This window comes from Synchiropus splendidus, chromosome 2 (assembly GCF_027744825.2).
Source record: "Synchiropus splendidus isolate RoL2022-P1 chromosome 2, RoL_Sspl_1.0, whole genome shotgun sequence".
Lineage (NCBI taxonomy): Eukaryota > Metazoa > Chordata > Actinopteri > Syngnathiformes > Callionymidae > Synchiropus > Synchiropus splendidus.
Window position 1 is genome coordinate 15,227,495 of NC_071335.1, and position 14,816 is coordinate 15,242,310.

The 14,816-nt window shown below is 40.0% G+C and overlaps 1 protein-coding gene across 1 annotated transcript in view; it reads right to left on the reverse strand.

Annotated features, from left to right (window-relative positions):
* LOC128754309 (RNA-binding protein 20-like) overlaps positions 1 to 11,707 on the reverse strand; it is a 37,201-nt gene extending 25,494 nt beyond the window's left edge. Inside the window, exons 1-2 of the mRNA XM_053856831.1 lie at positions 11,661 to 11,707; positions 11,274 to 11,310 (exon numbers count right to left, since the gene is read on the reverse strand). The gene's annotated coding sequence lies outside the window, so the exon portion shown is untranslated. The remainder of the gene's footprint in view (positions 1 to 11,273; positions 11,311 to 11,660) is intronic.
* Between the last annotated feature and the right edge of the window lie 3,109 nt (positions 11,708 to 14,816).

Consider the following 14,816-nt stretch of genomic DNA (forward strand, 5'->3'; position numbering starts at 1 on the left):
AGTTAATCAGTAGGAAATGCACTGAAAGCGTTTAGCACTGCGCTGACAAACAGAAAACCTCCAGGCGCTCCAGAAGGTATTTTGGTTGGAGCAGCATGTCTGATTCTAATCTGTTTCACAAACTGTCACAGCATGAAGACACCCGTCTAACATCCCCTCCTTCTGTTTATTTACACAGCCCCCTGTCACTGCTGCTTTAGCTGTGACCCCCGCGCTCTGTCCAGCCGTGACACCCCTGATAGTGGCATAAGAGGTTGATAGCAGCTGCCAAAAATAAAGGAAGCAGTTGTCCTCTCCTTGAGTCCAGAATCCTACGAGGTTGGAAGCTTAGATTCATTTTGTTAAATGTATATGCACGCATTATCTGGCAGCGGAAAATCAATGATGACGCACTTCTGCCACAATCAAATAGACGTATTGCTTAAGGTCCCTAATGACAGACGTAGGACTGAGTCATTTCAGACAAAGGAGTACGTGAATGAATCATAATGTAAATGCTTTTCACTAAAACACAATGGTGAAACTCAAGTAGAGTAGGCAAGTAAGAAAGATGCTGCGGGAACTAAGCCTCACTACAAACAGACTTGGCCTTTACCCAAGCACATTTTACGCACGTAACATGATTTTACACATAAAAATGGTCTTGTAAATTATATATACCTTCAAATGAATTTGTAATGGATTATATTTATTAATACAATGAGTGACGGGTGAAAGCGTTGCTATACATTTTACATAACACATTGTCAACAAGTTGAGAATCATAGTGCAGTTGATATATTTAGTTCAGTAAAACTTGACTGCAATGGTGAGGAACCAGTATGGCACTTCAGCAACTGCTGGCTAATTCTATTTTTTCCATGGAAAGTAAGGGACAAACACATTTATACACTGCCACTCACTCTGAGCAATTGATGGGGCAGTGACTAAAAAAATCTTCTCCTCAGAGAGCGCCGTCGCCATGCTCAAATTGAATTAATCGATTTGGCAGCCACATTTTGACTGAAGAACTAGCCAGCGAGTAACAAGATAGCAAAAGTGTAAACTAAAAGTCACGATATAATGTGCTAATGCAAGTGCATGCCAGTTCAAGCTAGAAGAAAATGCTGTCTGTTGAGAGATGACTGAATCCGAGGGCAGGTCTCCTGAGACTGCCTCTTCCTGCAGTCATGGTTTTGTGCTTACATGTAGTGATACTGTAAATCTGGTCAAACATTCTGTTGAATTCCACTCGTGTGAAATCTCAGACGCAAGCATAACACATATTTCGAGCTAAGAGAGATGCAGATGTACAGTTTGTGAAATGGCAGCTGCAATGTTTCAGCAATGAAGAAATGTGAACACCACCCTGGGGATTGAAGCTCATACTGCTGTACAATCTCCACAGCGTCATCATCATTTATTGCACCATTTCTGTACTGAAAAGTGACAACTTCATCCAGCTTCTGAACTGTCAACAAGGCTGCGGCAGACATCTAACATTTCTGTTCATAAACACAGGCATGCACTTCAAAATCTGTTGAGTTTTAAGGTGAAAGCTTAACACCAAATGCCATTCGCGGAGCACTTGTGAATGGCACCTCGTCCCTGATGTTGTCATCTCATAACCCTGGCAAGAATTTTCGAGAACGTGTGATAGTGACCACGCAGCTCCACTGCATTCGTAGGGAGAAAACAAACAGGAATGAGGGACGTCAGCAACATGATCCTCAGCCCCCGCCATATAATACGTCTAACTATAACTTAATGTTGCCACAAATCATCACGCTTTTCCACAGTGACACTTACTGCCACATACGGTCACGATCAAACAACCATTAGCAATTCGGAATACAAATTGTTCACCCCAGAAACAATTGTATTACTTATTATTATACATTAATTATTTAGAACAAAATTACTACTGTAAGTACAAAAAAGCATATAAAATACATATAAAATACATACTCATGAAGGTCCAAACTTTAAATTGTTACATTTTCAATTTATTACTTTATTAATAATTTATGAGAGCAACTGTAACCACCAGAAATGAAACAGAAACTAATAATAAATATCAATAAACTTTCCTTTAATAGACAATACACCCTAAAATAAAATGGATTTATATTAACAACTGTGTTGGAATAATAAAAGCAAAGATCATTATCTTTTATGGGTGTTTATTCAGTGATAATGGATAAATGTTCAATAACAAAAAATAGATAAATCAACCAGTTCAACATTCTATTTGTATTTGGTGATTTAATAACTTCACACCACAATTTGAAACAGAGAGAGGAAAGTCAACACTCGACTGGTTCTTAGCACACAGTCCATTACAACGCATTGGACATCTTAGCACATGATACAGTCATCAGAAGACTTGACACAGCATTATTGAATTAATAACGCTAAAGCCTTCACCAGCTGACAGTCACAGATTTGGAAAGGAGTCAATGGAGACCAGATACTTAACAATGCCGGAGCAAAGGAGCACACAAAGTGAATTATCACCACAGAGGTGTGGTTCTGAAGTTGACCCCCACTTTCTGCTTTTACATGGCACAAAAAGCGGTCGGAGCATCTGTGTTATTATGGACCTATACATAGCAAGATTCAAGCTCAGAGGGCAGACTGGCTCATCCTTCCAGTGACAGTGAAAGAATTCTTGTTATAACTCGATAATCACCAGCAGTGTACTTTGACTTAAGAGCCAAACAACTGTCAAATACCACATTTAAAAAGGGATTTAAATATAACCTATGTTGAGAAATTCCTTCTTTTGCCTTAATGGATGTTTAAAAGAAAATGTTTGAACACAATTATGACAGATTATCACAAGGAAGGAATGCATATTCGATCGCTAACACAATGTCATTGATGTCACCAGAAAACTTTGAGACAAGCCTTCATATAAACAAATTTTTATCTGATCTGAGGAAAATTATTTTGATCCATACAGCCAGTGCTGAGTGCAATGTTTGTGGATATGTCCACAGCGCTGTAAAGATGATTTAACATTACGGTTACACTATGCGTGCACACACCCACAAACAACATACAGTACAAGATCATGTAAGGAGATGCCAACATGACCGTGGTAACTATTAGCCATAGGTGACCTTTGGCCTGTGCCACGCAACTGTCAGCCATTTAACATCAAGCTTCAACACAGTTGTTTCCCCATGTCAACGGGGCAGTGGACATGTGGTTCAGGTGGTAGGTCTGGAGATGTATTTATTTCATTTATACGGTGCACAATATACATGCATATGATGCAGAAAAGTTTCAAAAACGTTTTACCAATTAAATTTAACAAAACTTTTTTTTTAACAATTAAGTAACTTAATTCACAATTGTATGCTATGTCACAAAACTTTTCTCAAAGTGATTGTTTGTGTTTATAAATAAGGTCTCACTTTAGTTTAGGGACCATATATTAACAAAAAACAAAATACAGATTCCTATGTACATATTCATATACATTCACTAGCTATCAATAGGATGACATTAGCCATTAATATTATAAATAAATAAAAAATACCTCACAAGGAATCTCAATATCAGTATGAATATTTACAAATACATCAGAACTACTGAAGTCACAGAGTAAATATACTTTTCTTTGTTTGGTTGAATAGATAAGTAAATTATCATAACAGCATAACAGGTAAATGACAAGGCAACACATTTCAGCATTGAACTTGAGCCCTCGATAATTTCCTGACCCCTGGTGTTGCCTTGCATTATTACATATTAATTTATGCCTAGAAAATAATCATGCAGGCATTTGATAAAAACTCAATTATAACTAAACCTGCCTTTCAGTTGACAATAATCACGACTGTACTGTTGTCCAAAGAATGCCAAATGAAAATGTGTCACATTACATACAATGGTAAAAGCATTTTGAAAAAAAAAAAAAGCTACAGTATTGACAAACAAATTCAACAGCATAAAGAGGCAGTAGACAACAGAACTGAATTACCTTTCCCGAGACATTCTCTCTGGCCTATGTATTAGAAGACGCTGCGCGGCGTAAAACAGGCTGTAAATTGTGATCAGACGCTGAACTGGTGTGAAGACTGAGCTATATTGAAGCCATGTGTGAAGTCTGGTAGGAAGTCAGGAGCAACTTTCTCCTGTGTGACACGCTGCCAGAGTGATATAGGGCCGGCAGGTGGATCGGGGGTAAGACGAGGAAAGTGAAACATGAAAAAGGTTAAAATAATGAGACAAACCATGTTAGCCATGCTCAGCCTATCCCTCCATCATAAATCTGTACACCCTTCCAAAGATAGTGTTCCACAAACAATTAGAAACCTTAGGATTGTTGAGCCTTGACATAACAGCTTCAGATTGTGTGTTGCGACAGAGAAATACATTAAACAGCTTACTTACAGTACTTAAGTTTACTTAAGTCAAGATAATTTGGTTACCAGTGTAAGTCCTATGTATTCCTTTATTTTATTTTACTTAAAAAAATTAAATGCATATTTAAATGTTATTTTTTTCTATTAAACATCATCAATTGAATCATTAGAATGTATACATTAGGGTTGACGGAGGGAGCAAAGTTTCACATCTCAATATTCATGCCTAAAAGCTCAATACTGATTCAATATGGCTATGGGTTTAGTGGTTGTTGTTTTTTGCATCAGCTGTGGATCAACCGCAAGCATGAAATGACATTGGAGTTTGTCTGGTTCAAGCAGGATATTGAAGATTTTGTGACATATATAATATATAATACAATTTCCATATCACGGTATAGATATGATAATGACATATCATTCAACCTTAGTATGAATATTTATTGTTTAAAATGGCTGGCAGTGAATTATTTAAATTGAATACACATGAATTATTTTGTTAAAAGTTGTCACACGCACATGACGTGCCTTCCTATATGAAATCCCTCCACCACACGTGGTATAATAAAGATTTACATTCCTGCATCAACTGAAATCCGTGGAACAAATTGGTCATCCAGCCATCCAGCAGTAAACAACATGTGTGCAGTCAATAAACGTCCGACTCTGCGCAAATTCCTCTTACCTTTGAAAGAGTTCACTGCTTGTCTCTGATGGGGATCCACCATTTTGTCCTTTTCCAAGCATTTTTCTTTAGCTTTGGGAACACTTCCTGTTCAGTCCGGCCGCTCATAAGTTAAGTTGAAGGCGAAGCGAACTCCCTAGCACCACCTAACTCACCCCTCCCTCGGAAATAAGTGCCACAAATCTGAAGCAAGCAGATCCTGATGGAGCAACTTTCCCTCTCTTTCACAGCCTGGAGAGGACTGAGAAGCCAGTGCAGAAGCGAGAACTATTCTTTGGGCACTGAACCCTCAGCTACTCCTCATCCACAGCAGCCGAGAGAGGCAACCCCCGCACCCGAGCTTTATCTCTCCTCAACAGCCTCTCCAACAAACTACGTTCCCCCAAAACTAGAATGATGCCCAACTGGAGCGTCCTCAAAAGGTACACATGAGGTAGACTGGCTGGGTATCCGAGGGAAGAACTGAGTAGGTGGACTCAGGAAACAGAAGACCAGGGAAGCTGAGCGGAGCAGGACTAAGTGGGGGTCCCTGCCCTGGACAGAGCCACAAGCAGAACAGCGGGAGAAGAGAGTCTCCTAATTATCACCTCAGTAGTCGCTCGCCAGCGCACAGACTGCCTCAGAGGCTGGATTGGGGGACTCTGGGAAAGCCATCAGTCACACGGAAGGTGTCAAGATCACTTGATCTGCTGAATCATTGGAAGGCTCCTCTCCCCAGCAGTGTCAGATTATTCACATTTTCAAATGGTCTGGCCGTCTGAGGTTTCACATCTGTGAGCCAAAAGGTGGGGCGACCATATATCATCATGAAAGGAAAAAAACTGAGTGAGATCACACCAGCAAGTCTCACGGAAAAGATGGCACCTCCGTGACAGCTCTGAGAAGAGCCAATTCAGTTTTCAGTCAAGTTTTAATGTAAATAGTACCTGCTGGTCGAAAGTCCTATGAACAGATCAGAATCAAGACTGTTTATTGGAAAGAGAGGAGGTCTTAAACCATTTGCTGTGGACTCAGGTCCCATTAAAAAGACCCAGTCTCAGTGGGGGGTTAAGGATAGAGTTTATTAGGCGGTAAAGAGCTGTTTTCGGACCAGGAGGCTTTGGCACTTGGTGGGCATCAGTTCATGCATCACTGAAAGACGATCATCCTCACAGTAGGACTAACAACTCAATGTGTTCCAGTCAGTGACAGTTGCAGCAGAATACTGTGCAGATATGAGAAAGAGGGTGATATTGAATGTAATGATCAAGAGTAACATCGTGAGTAGTATTATCTATGAAACATACAAAAAATGATTGTAATTGTAATTCTAAACAACATTCTAGACAGGTATCTGATGAGGTATTTGAATGAATTTGGTATATTAGTGAAACTAATGATGGACCCATACATAGATTTACACAACAAAATATTGTTTATTTTGCATCAGTTTGACAATGGCACAATAAATCACGGTTCAAGTTTTTATATCACCTTATTTAAACTAAAGCTCTTCTAATGTCTTGAAGTATTTGTATCAGAAAGTCAAATTTATAAGAATTTCAAGTCCATTCAGAGTAGTGGAAACCCTGGCCATTGTGTAGTGAAAAACCTCCCTGAACAAAAGCAAACAGATGCTTTTGTTTGCTTTTGTTCAGGGATTCCTCCACGTTCGTTGGTGTTGTTATCATCCTAGCTGCCGCGTGTCTTGTGCATCAGTGGGATCAGTGGAGCAGGAACTCCTGCACTTACAAAGGTTCCATGTTGTCTGCAGAGCAAACTATTAAATTAAATTAAATTTAAGTAAAACGATTAAATGTGATTAAAATATTTTAACGTGATTTTTCGTTGTAATAATTAATTGTAATTAACTCCTTAAAGTCTCACCACTGATATATATATTATATATATATGAATGTATAGAAGATTGAAGAGTGACTTTCCAACACTTGAAACACAATAAAAAGAACCTGATGCCATCGACCACTTAGGTAGGAGACGACATGCGATGAGCAATTCCTAGTGTTGTGCCATCTTATTTGAGCGCTATGCTCGCTTACATGTTGATCCCTGCACGCTGGAGGACGACTAAGACTGGTATGTTGTAAACATAGATTAATGGCTGTCAGTCCTTAACTCTGCCAACTCTTGACTAGCCCAGCAGCACTTAAGAACCTGGCTAATGAGTCGCACACACTCTCAATGAGATCTGAACCTTCTTAAATGATCTGGGTGGAGATGAACTGGATTGAATGTGAAAGTCCGGTATGACAGCTACACGGATAATAAGGATTTGTGAGACGACAACTTAGTACAATCATGTGACTAGACTCCATAAGAATCTCTACATGTATTTTTGTCCCCGTGAGACGCATATATCACTGGGGGAGGGCACGGCGAGGCTTGTGCCAGGGGGTATGCCAGAATAACTTAATGTGTGAAGTGTGACAGCAGAGTTGTAATGCTGGACTGAATCCTTTGACAACCTTACCACAACGTTTATTGGGATTTTAGCAGGAACATTAAGTCTAGCAGGTCATTCCTGCTAGAAAGTTCGCACTGGGAAGTTCGTAGGTTGAATTGAAGAGATATTTTGCAGATTACGCTATTGGTATTACAGCATCATGATCAAACTGAGGAGGGTCCAAGACGGTCCAATAGAAAACTGATCCATGCGGACAGAGGAATTCATATTTCTGGATATTTGTGCTGACCTAATGTCATTTATGTCGAATCTATGATCTTAGACGACTTAAGTTTTATTGTTTTACCCACTTTTCTAGAAGTAAACCACATTTTCAAATTTGACAAGATCAACTCCCAAGATTTAAAATAAATATTATGCACGTAACCACAGGGCAGCCTCATGGTTAGCGCTCTTGAGAGTACAAGGAGATAGGTTTTTCTCTGGCTGCTCCGGTTTCCTCCCACAGCCCAAAGACATGCTCAGTAGGTTATTTGGACGGTCTAAAATTGCCCCGAGGCGTGTGTGTTAATGGTTTGTGTGCGCCCTGCGGTGGAGTGGTGACCTGTCCAGGGTGTATTCCTGCCTCACGCCCAGTGACCGCTGGGATAGGCTCCAGCACTCCCCGCAACCCCGAACAGGACTAAGCAAATTTGAGTTCTTAAAAGATGACAATGAAGTTGAATGTCAGAAGCCAGATTGTTGAGTGATGCAAGTTCAGAAAAAAAGAAATATGTAATTATATGTAATTGCTATATCTTCTTTGAATCTACTCAGACAGTCACTATGGCAGGGAGGGTAAAATTATATCCATCAATTTCAATGATCAATACACGGGTGCAGGAAGAAATTTTGATACAATTCAGTAAAATTACTGGGGTAAAAAGTTTTATGCAAACCTGTATGATGGTATTAAAAAGGTAAATAAACCTAACTTCATAATTCAACATTAGGCAGGCGTGTGAGCAAAAAGACCACAGGGAAGGTCAATTCTTGGAAATAACAGCCTTACTTCACTGCTTCAGCATCACCGTTGAGGTGCATTACACAACTATTCAGACAACAAAGCGATCAATAGATTTCAAGCAACCATTTGTCAAATTCCAAACTAAGTCCACGCTTAGTAATAAGCAACTCCCCTTCCAGACGATCAGTTTTCCAGAAAAAGTCCATGGTGCAGCTGAGAATTCCAGTCCGGAGCAGAGCATTACCATGAGGCAGGGAATGTTTATCTTGCAGTGGATGTGGGCGGACATGAGTGAAGCCTTTAAAACAGCTCAGTGCGTTAATTGAAACCTTTTGATATTCTACCTATCGCCTCTTTATTGCAAGTTGAAGGCATATCAGGCTGCAGAATGTTACAAGACAAAGTACGGAAATTCAAACATGTGACACCCACACACACGCCAAGCACCCCCACACACACTGAAGGTCAACTGTGGCTATGGTCATCGCATGAGATGAAGGTATCCATTTCACCAAGCCGCTTTTGTTTAGCACACATGCCCGCAAATGACACAAATACTGTTGAGTGGGTTTACTTCTTTGTTATATTTCTCAAGCTGTGAATATAGCCTTTATAGGGTAATGTATGTATTTAATTCATATATCAGGAATACAAGATAAATTAGTTAAAATAAGGTATAAAGCCACATATAAGCAGAGCAAAGCAATGTGATAAACCAACTCGTAACAGATGTTTATTATTAATGTAATATGATAACTATAATATAGTCAGTACAATCTTCTGACTAAAGACACAAATTGTGATCATCACTACCGCAGTTTGACTTCCTTTAGTTGCATTCACCAAAAAGTAGTTACACCTTTCACCCTATACACACGTGTTAGATAAATACATACCAACTATATTCATGATTTCATTATGCTCCGAGTACAATTGTGTTCAAGCAGCAGATAAGTAACTGCTAATCCAAAGACTGCTGTACGTGAATATTTTTGAAATGTCTTTGACACAGAATAACACTGGACTTCTTCTACAGGTTCATCTTGTAAGCCACGTTCTCACAAGGCAACTGTCGGAAGACCGTTTGCAGTATACGCTGGTACACCGGTGCCTACACATCAGAGGGTTCGGGACGAGGCGTCTGCCTTTGGCCCAAGATCTAAAGAGCATATGACCTCATAAAACCAAGATAAAAAGGAACGAGGCACCAGCAATCGCTGACAACAGCTTGTAAATTCCACTGTTCACAACAGGACAGCAGTTGCATTTTCTTTATTGCTGCAACTAAAATTAAACGGTGACACACAAGAGAAGCCTGTGATCCAATCATGAGAAAATGTCAGGTTTTAAAATTGGAAGTGACGAAACCCAAGCCAGCATGAAACCTGCGTTTGACCACCATAAAGGTGCATGTTGTTAACCCTTTAACAGCCACGAATTTGTTTTATAGACTTCCAAACACAAGCATCAATTCAATTACAGACATGTGTTGGAGTAAACATGGGTGTTAATGCGTGTTAAATGTTTACCACATTAATAGAATTATCGCTACTTTTGTCAACATCAAAATAGCTTGATAGAGTTAATGATAACTTCACATTTTTACACATTAGAGCTTCAGTACTATTACAATTACAAGTAGCTTCAGAGACTCACTCATTTGAAGCCCCAGCGCATCGAACTGGATTTAACTGTGGCCTCTTTAAATATCCTCAGACATGTGCCAAAATAAAACATTATCAAGATGAGAAAATTGTTTAGTGGTAAGTCCACAATAAAGGACAGAAGACATAAGGTGAAGTGCAAACTTGAGCGAGAATCTGGTACTGGGCAGTCATTCATAAACTTTCAATTCAAATGTGGTGTGTGTCTACCAGGGATGCTATGCTAATGGTTAAACATACAATATATCAGATTGAAAAATCAAATTTTGCATAGTGGCAACAAAAATTGCTTAAAATGTTGAATACATTTTTAAAAAACATGAATTTAAGAGTGTAGAACCCTAACCTTAACCCTAAAGTAAGAAGGAATCGATTGTAGTAAATCTATGAGCAACTATGGGTTCTGTCTTTTGAACAAGAAGACAGAACCCATAACATGCTCCAGTCACAGAAGCTAAGACAAGATCAGGTGTGGAGGTCACGACTGGATGTTTCACTCACTGTCGAAGTCAATTTAAGAGATGCGGCATCAATGCCAGCAGCAACGCTTAACAGCATTACTTCCTGAATTGATTTCCTCTCCTGACAGCAGAAAAGCTGCAGACTACAACAGACACAGTGCTGAAAGTGGAGTACAATTTATAAGCAAGACACACAATCACAGACTCTCACAGCGTACCACACCTGAACAGAATTCAGGAGCATATAGCTGTAAACTTTCATACCTTTGAAAGCGTCAACATGCTGTGACATACAACTGACAAGGTCACACGTTATCCTTGTTTCAGAGGCTTTCTAACTTCTACCAGAACCAGATGGAGCACTAGACTAAAGTACAACGGATAAAATACTAGAAGATTTTCACTAATATGACCTTGTGCTGTGCGCCCTTCTCTCTGCACCTAAGCTCAGACTGGTCTGATCTAGAATGCTGTGGCATCACAACTGGACTGACAAGGAAAACCTACCAAGAAACTAAATAGGTTATGTCAAAATTCTCGCCAGGTTGCTTGCAGAAAACTCAACAAAGTGTTGACGACTGCATTTCCTATTTGACATGTGCTGTGGCACCAAAGACCCAATATTAACGACTCAAAAAACTGTGCATAACATAGGTCATTGACTATTATAACTGCGTTTTCAATTCAGTCATGCTTACCTCTGTCAAGACTCGTGGTTTCCCAGTATTCGGTGTCCTGTAAAAGTGAAAAAGCAACAGGTGGAGAAATCATAGTTAATGCCTCAACCAAAGACGCTAGCAATGCTAATACCTGAAACACCTGTTTTCTAGCTTTTTCAGCGGGTTTTACAGTTACACAGACGAATAAAAGAATGAAAAATAACACTACTTTGTACAACATTAATTTCTGATGTAGACACACCACAACATTGATTTACATAAATTCGTTTTAAACAATTCCAGTTGGTAACACATGGTATATTACAGATATCATTATAGCCGCGAGCTATAAATACAAAAATATATAAAATATTAATAGCAGTATTTGGGTCAACGAGCATAACGAAACACAGTTTTGGAACGTACTGTTATTTTGTTGATGAGAGTCACGTCGTGTTATGGTGGTTTTCAACGGGACGTGTGCTGCCTTCAATGTCGGTGGGACATTTCAGTAGATTTCAATGGCGAGCTTAATGTGTCATTTCGCCATGAATAAGTTAAGGTTTTGCACCACGCAAACAATCTGACATTTATCTGTGGTGTTACCAACTCCTTTTTATTAAAAGTGTTGTTGGGTAGGCGACATTGTTCGTAAAAAAATGGATAAGTGGAACATGGTTTACATCCATCCATCCATCGTCGCCCACTTATCCGTTGCTGGGTTGCGGGGGCAGCAGCTTCAGGAGGTCACGCCAAATGCCCTCCATCCATCAGCTCCGACTGGGGGATCCCGAGACGCTCCCAGGCCAGCGTAGAGATACAATCTCTCCACCTGGTCCTGGGTCGACCCCTTGGTCTCCTCCCAGCTGGACGAGTCTGGAACACCTCCAAAGGGAGGCGTCCAGAGGGAAACTTGATGAGGTGCCCGAACCACCTCAGCTTTGTGGGGAAAATATAAAGATTTATTTATTTTTACTTATTTGTTTTTTATTTATTTTTCATTTTAACATGAGTAGTTGTGTTGATTAGAGGACAATAAAAAACTTTTTTCATTTTAGTTTGTTCCCCATGTGACAGACTAGAGACCTTTTTATTGACTTTTTTTAATCCAAACTTGATCGTGAGGACAAGCATGAGAGGCCAAACAGGAAAGACATGCATCTCTTCTTTAACAGTCATTGTACCCCTGAGTGAATAAGACTTCTGTTCGAAAGCAACTGCTCCACTTCCGTTGTAGCTGTACGAACACAATATGTTTCCACTCCCGGAGTACAAACTCCAGCTCACAACTGTGGCAGCGAGACAGGCAATGACAGATGACGGCCCCGACACTGGCGGACATGGAAATGACTGTGGGCAGCAGCGAGAGTGGAACCTTGAGTCGGTCCGGCCCCACTGGCAGATGGACCACCATGAAGTGCAAGGACAGGGCCCGCCACTTCAGGGAGCTCATCGCTCCTCCTCCTCCTCCTCACACCCTCCACTGCAGTCGTACGCACCTGTTAGAAAACAAATTAACTTGTTGGCTGTAAAAAGCAGGACAGCTTTATGTTTGTTTTTATGATAAGGAGCTTGATCGCAGGAGCCGGTGTTACATGTTGCTCATCTTGTGACAATGAGAGCAGAGCAAGAGGGCTGGCAGGTTGAGATGTTTATGCCCACAGAGACCATGCCAGGAGTGCCACCGGTGGACGGGTGAGGAGAAAACAGCTGTGAAAAACTGTTGATGAATACGCTAGTGCACAAGGGAGGGCAGTCACAGGAGTCATTGAATAGAGCGGCAATATCATATGGAAGGCAGTTGTGCCTTTGACTGGAAGCGAGCTGAGCCAGAAGCCAGGAATATCATTTCATATCATAGTGAAAAGCAGTAAAATATAAAAATTACAACTGAATTCTTGGGCACATCCTTCTGAAGATAAGTGAGGTGCACCTCGGTTGTTACCTCATAATAACAGTAGAAAACATGAGACCATAAAAAGAGCAGATATTCACATTGGTGAATTTATGGTAGCCTTCGTTCAGAGGAATTGAAAGCCATTTAAACAAATATATTGCTTCAAATACTATGGCAGAACAGGGTGCAAAGTTGAAACTAGATTCTGAGTCTATTCCAGGTGTGTAGTTTTTATTTGTGACATCATCATGCTTCCACATTAAGGGATTTTTTTCCTTCACTCAATGAACTTCGATATGCTGTAGTCGCTCCACTTTGCTTTTCAGTTGAGAAACAAAAACAACCATTAACTTTTATTAACTTCTCTGCTCTCTGTGAAGATGATGTATTACAAAGTTTTAAGGTGAAATAAATGGAATTTGGTGGGTGTCACTTATAAACTTGAAACCAAAAGTTGTGTTTATCCTACCTAGACTTATGTGCTGCATGTCAAACTACAATTTGATCATTAGCTACAAGAGTTAGAACTACGTGCTTCTATAAAGCACATGCGTCAAATGACCGGATTATTGTGGTTAAAATAAGTTTGGATCAGTTAGGATAACTTTGAGCAAGAACAATTTTGTATTTTTACGAAGTTGCAGAGCGTGGTTTTGCTTTTGTTGTTTTTTAAAAAATTAAAACAAAAGATCTTACGTGGAACCAGAAGCTTGATAAAAAAAAAACGGTGGATACTGAAGGTTTGTCTAAGATTTCAGCTGAAAAGCTTAAGCTGTAAATCCGATACTTGACAGCAACTGGCTCAAAGGCGAGCGGCAGCAACTGCAACCGCCTCCAGTTTAGTTACAGCCGTGACTCAAAGACATTTCCAGCAGATTTGTCAGCAGATAAGCGACTTGAAAGAGTGAATGTGCTGCAAGGGGAATTGCAGTTTTAATTTGGTCCTACACCACCATGAGCTATCTTTACGTTGAGCGATTGCTCCACTGAGAGGCTGTGCATTGCTGCTTCCAAATTACTTTTAACACTTGAATTTGGTAAGATTCCACTGCTTCATGAGTTTAACTCACTTTTAAAGGTGTAATACTGTACAAATCTTATTTTCTTTCTGGAAAACAATTTTTAAGATTTCATTGTAGCCTTTTTTTTCCAGCACTTTTTTTGCCTTAGAATGAAATGAAACTAATTTTGGCCTGAATTTAGTAAATTCAGTCCAATGACATGAATAGATATGAACTTTTCTGATCATAGATGTATTACAAATACTCAAATCACAAAGATTTTTCAGATGAAGTAGCCGTTTGCCAATTCTCCTTCTCAGTGGAAAGCACAACCCTTGACATCCGACCAGCGAAGATGATAATGTTGTGAAGATTTAGGATGACCCCAGGCAGGCTGTGATATAGGGCAGCAGAGTTGTTGATGTGTGGCAGGCAAAGCCACAAATCTGCTGGCATCAGAGAATGATGAGGTGCGCTGTCAATATCACACCAGGCTTACTGACACGTTGGCATCTGCACCCTAATCCCCCTTGACCAAACGGACTGTGAGGCCAGCACTGTTCACATCGCAGCCGTCCGCTTGGAGAACTAGTCGAAAAATTTAATGGGCTGAATTTCGGTGGGGGAAGAGAAATCAATAAGGCTCTTTACTCTGTCTTGTTGAAGAACCATGAATGGCATTAG